This window comes from Capricornis sumatraensis, chromosome 16 (assembly GCF_032405125.1).
Source record: "Capricornis sumatraensis isolate serow.1 chromosome 16, serow.2, whole genome shotgun sequence".
Classification (NCBI taxonomy): domain Eukaryota; kingdom Metazoa; phylum Chordata; class Mammalia; order Artiodactyla; family Bovidae; genus Capricornis; species Capricornis sumatraensis.
The window spans coordinates 81,594,425-81,599,958 of record NC_091084.1 but is presented as its reverse complement, the minus strand read 5'-3'; the positions used below and the strand labels follow the sequence as shown (position 1 = coordinate 81,599,958).

The following is a 5,534-nucleotide window of genomic DNA, read 5'->3' as shown; positions in this document are numbered from 1 at the left end:
GGTTACCTGACTACATTTGATCCGATTCTTAGAGTTATACAGTAAAAAGTATACATCTTACTGTTTGAAAATTATGTGCCAATTAAAAATGAAAATAAAGTAACAAAAAAAACATGTACACACTCAAAATATCCAATGTGGTCCCCACGGATAGTCTAATTACTTCTTCCTAGAAAAGTAGGAAGAAATACTGTAGCTGTTCTCATGGAGACAGCCCTTGAGAGCATCACGTCTCTGTCAGTCACTCCTGGTTCCCACGCATTAGCTTCTGAAACCCAACATGACTCTTGATGACCTCCCTTTAGAGGAACCAGACTGTGAGCCTAGGCTGTGACCACCCTGTATTCATCTAAATGTTAATAGCTGTTTGTACATGCAGGTCTTCTTCTGGCTGTTAGGATTTCCTGTGACTCTGCAGCCATAGCCGAGGAAACACTCCAAGGTAAAAATGAGATTGAGTAAGTATAATAAGCTTTACTTATATTCTGTATAACTTAATTATATTAAAACTATAAACCCTCAAGTTATTTTATAGACATTTTTTTTATTTGCTATTTACAAACACAATTCTGTGGATTTGGGGGGAAAAGTAATTTTATTACATTTATTTTATAAATTCTATTACATTTATTTTACAAATTCTATTACATTTATTTTACATTTATTTTGGTAAATGATTTCTCCAAGAGCACAGAAAGAATGCATGGAGAATTCTGAACTTGAACCCATATTAACATAGTTTCCACTATTATTCCCTGACTTACAGACCTTGAAATCTTTGAACACCACTTGAGAGAGCTTCTCTAACAGTATTTATGCATTATTCCATGGCTGAATTCTTTATTCCAAACAACTCTTCAGGATTGGCTGCTGCTTGCTTTTAAGCAGCCAGGTAAGCTTCCATACTCAACTGCTGTGGTTCAGTAACTAAGTTGCATCCAGTCCTTTGCAACCTCATGGACTGCAGCCCACCAAGCTCCTCTGTTCATGGGATTTTCCAGGCAAGAATACTGGAGTGGGCTGCCATTCCCTTCTCCAGGGGACCTTCCCGACCAGGGATTGAACTCATGTCTCCTGCACTGTCAGGCAGGTTCTTTACTGCACTACACACTTTCAGGGAAAACTGTAATTCATGCAAAAGCAGTGTGGCAGCTACACCCAGTGATTTACTAAGCACAGATACGTTAACAGATATTTCAAAAAAATTTTTTAAACATTGAGAAGCTTTCTTTTAAGAAGCTGCATAATTAAATATCAAATATTAAATATCAGTAGGAAGTTAGGTGATACTTAGAAACATTATCATGATGTTCCTCTAAAAAGATTATTGAAAAAATAGTCTAGGTGATGCTCTGATTAGGTACTAATTTCATCTTGTTCACTATATTAGAGGCAAAGAAAAAAAAAAAAGGAGTTATATTACCCTTCTTTAAATTACAGAAGAGACCAAAGAAAGTTAGTAAGATCCAAATTTCATTTTAATATTTTCCCAGAATTTTATTTTTAATATTTCTAGCATAGCTATCCATGTTGGCAGTGATATGGATAAAAATATAGGGTTTTGATTAGGTTTTAAATGGATTTAAATCTTGAATCATTCTCATATCAGCTGTGTAATTGTAAAGCATCACATTCCTTCAAAAATCCTCAATTCTCCAACAGTAAAATAAGAATAAGAATGCTACCTACTTTGCACACAAACACACTTTTATGTATTACGCTCTTAACATTCGTTTCAGAACATAGTGTATAGTAACATGATTGTGTATATTAAGTTTGGCAAGCATAAAGCCTTCACAGGCTAGGCTTGTAAAGTGAAGTTGCCAAAGGTTTAGGAGGAAACTGATAGGGAATAGGAGATAGCATCGGATGGCTGTCTGTCCAGAGGATTCTGATTCAAATAAAAGGAATTAAAATATTGTTCATACACAAGAACAGATTCACATAAAATATTTAACAACTTGGGGTTTGCCGCTAAAACAGACCTGCAGGGTTAAGGCAAGCCACAAATAATTATTCACCTTCCATCTGTGGTGCAAATATGGGATTATCGTACTGAAAAAAGAATGAGTTCAAGAAAAGGAGCGGAGAAGGCAGTGGCACCCCACTCCAGTACTCTTGCCTGGAAAGTCCCATGGACGGAGGAGCCTGGTGGGCTGCAGTTCATGGAGTCTCGAAGAGTCAGACACGACTGAGTGACTTCACTTTCACTTTTCACTTTCCTGCATTGGAGAAGGAAATGGCAACCGACTCCAGTGTTCTTGCCTGGAGAATCCCAGGGACGGGGGAGCCTGGTGGGCTGCCGTCTATGGGGTTGCACAGAGTCGGACACGACTGAAGCGACTTAGCAGCAGCAGCAGCGGCCAGAAAAGGAGACTCTTTAAACACAAGTTAAAGTATGTATTTCAAGGAATAATTTTTTTAAAGAAAACTGGCTACACGAAAGTACGAAACCAGCCAATTGTATGAGTGGAGCAGGAACAGAGTGAAACTTACTGGAGGGCATAGAAAATCTCAGTGACTTTACTGTGCAACAAAAGGCAAATTGAAAAAGAAGCTTCAAGATTTCACAACTCACACATAAAGCACCACATATTGCACCCACCTTGCCAAATCAATGTGGAAACCATCATTCTCTCCTAATAATGTTACAGCTGACACTGAGCAGGCCATGATAAACAGGCTTACTCATTGGTTTTTAATGCAGTAGCTCATTTAACTATTCGATAACATCTTGAGTTAGATCTCATTACTATTTTTATTTTGTAAATGGAAAACTTTAGGTTCAGGGGACTTATGTTAGGATTCATGATTTCTGGGTAGCAAACAGTAGGGCTGATCTGCACCTCATCCCAGAGTCCAAGGTCTATATGTGATGTTATGCTTTCCCCACAGAATCACCTCTACTGGTTGTAAAAGTCCCTACTGGTCCAGTTATCCCATCACATACACTATGTATATAAGTCTCAGTAACTACACTGTGAAACTCCAAACACTGGATTTGGACCAATGGAACGAATGAGTAATTTTAAACTAAGTTAAATTTAATTTGATTTAAATTTAACTTAATTACAGTTAAATTTACTTATTTACAGTTAATACTTTGGCCACCTGATGTGAAGAGCTGACTCACTGGAAAGGACCTTGATGCTGGGAAAGATTGAAGGCAGGAGGAGAAGGGGACAACAGAGGATGAGATGTTTGGATGGCATCACCAACTCGATGGACATGAGTTTGAGGAAACTCAGAAAGATGATGAAGGGCAGGGAAACCGGCTGAGCTGCGGTCCGTGGGGTCGCAAAGAGTCAGACATGACTGAGGGACTGAACAACAATTTGATTTAAATTCAATTAAGACCATTTTGCTTAGGAATCACTCTATTTGGATCAGAAACTTGGCTTGCCATCAATACTTATATAAATATGAGTCAAATCAGTCAGTCCTAAAGGAAATCAACCCCAAATATTCATTGGAAGGACTGATGCTGAAGTTGAAGTGCCAATACTTTGACTACCTGGTGTGAAGAGCTGACTTACTGGAAACGACTGTAACTCTGGGAAAGATTGAGGGCAAAAGGAAAAAGGAGGTGGGAAAGGATGAGAAGGTTAGATAATATCACAGATTCAATGGGCATGAATCTGAACAAATTCTGGGAGATAGTGAAGGACAGGGGAGCCTGGCATGCTACAGTCCATGGGGTCACAAGGACTTGGGCACGACTTAGCAAAACTGAACAACAATGGCAACAACAAAATATGAATAAATTACTCACCATCTTGTTCCTCACTATTTAAATGAAAACTAACCAACCTCTAGAAATTGCTGAGGTGAATCAATGAATGGATATATATGCAAAGTGCCTAGAGCTGCTTTGGCAGTTGAGTAATGTACTAGTGTAAGCTTTTACTAGGATAGAGAAAACTGAGTTAGCAGAGACAGAGCATCCCAGATATGTCATCTTGGGCAAATCCTTAAATTTTCCAAATCTCAATTTACAAATATACAAAATTTTAAAACTAGAGAGATAGGGTCTCTGTTGGTTTGGGAAAGTTTACAATTTAATAGTTTTTAAATCTAGATAATTAATGTATTAAATTTTATAGTTAGATATCAACAATCTTGAAATATGTATTAGCTAAAATGATGTAAGCATATGGTATATACGACAGAGGATGAGATGGCTGGATGGCATCACCGACTCAATGGACATTAGTTTGAGTAAACTCTGGGAGCTGGTGATGGACAGGGAGGCCTGGTGTCCTGCAGTCCATGGGGTCACATAGAGTCGGACATGACTGAGCAACTGAACTGAGTTGAACAGATATAAACATTTCAGTTTCACTGCAGTTTTTATTCCGCTTAACACTCTTGTCCTTACTTTCACTTGCTACGGGACATCTCACGATTCCCAAAGAACATCAATGGACAACAGGATGGAAGCAACCCAATTTGCCATCATGTCCGACTCTGCAACGCCATGGACTGTCGCCCGCCAGGCTCCTCTGTCCATGGGAGTCTCCAGGCAAGAATACTGGAGTGGGTCGCCATTCCCTTCTCCAGAGGAGCTTTCCAATCCAGATTTTGAACCCAGGTCTCCTGCATTGCAGGCAGATTCTTTACTGTCTGAGCCATCAAGGAAGCCCTCTTTGCAGTTTACGAGGTCGTCCCCTATAATGCCTGTGCTGCTCAGATGTTCTTTTTTGCAGCCTTTGCCACTGTGGAAAATTACCTTTCAGCCTCAGTGGCCCATGGTCGCTATGCAGCCGTGTGCAGACCCCGACATGATACCACCACCATGACACCACGTGCGTGTGCACATCTGATTATAGGCTGCTGTTTGTGGCTTCCTGAAAGCCTCCCCCACGTAGGCAACGCACTGTGCCCCTCTGTCTCTAGACCCAGCGTGGTCCACCACTCTTCCTGTGCTATTCCAGCCATCACGGCTCTGTCTTGTTCTGATAGGCGTGTAAGGGAGAGGGTTCCTGTTTATGTGGCCAGCTTCAACATCCTTTTTGTTCTCTTGGTTATCTTCATATCCTACATATTCATATTTACCACTGTCCTAAAGATGCACTCCTCTGCAAGTAGCAGAAGGCTTTATCCACCTGTGCCTCCCACCCTGCAGTCTCCATCTTCTATGGGGCACTCATTTTCATGTACTTAGAGCCCAGCTCCCACCATGTGATGGACACAACAACATGGCATCTGTGTTCTACAGCAGGGTCACCCCAAGATCAATTCTGTGGTCTCTCGCCTGAGGAACAAGGAAGTCAAGAGTGCCTTCAAGAAGGTTCTTTCGTAGGCAAAATTGTCTCTAGGTTTGTGATTTTTGATGTCATATGATTCATGGCAACCTTGTTTTATTTTTCTCAGGTCTTCTCCAGGTACGCAAATGACATTTAAAGGCCACACTGAATTGAATTCCTGAAGGGATATCCTTCTCAAAGAAAATTTATGTCCAGAATTATAAAACCTGAATGCAAATGACTAAGATGAAGCACAACATATCTCGTGTCCCACTTGTCAAAAACTTT

At 40.2% G+C, this 5,534-nt stretch overlaps 1 pseudogene; it reads left to right on the top strand.

Moving 5' to 3' along the window:
• The first annotated feature begins 280 nt into the window (after positions 1-280).
• LOC138092304 (olfactory receptor 5B3-like) lies at positions 281-5,302 on the top strand (annotated as a pseudogene).
• The last annotated feature ends 232 nt before the right edge of the window (positions 5,303-5,534 follow it).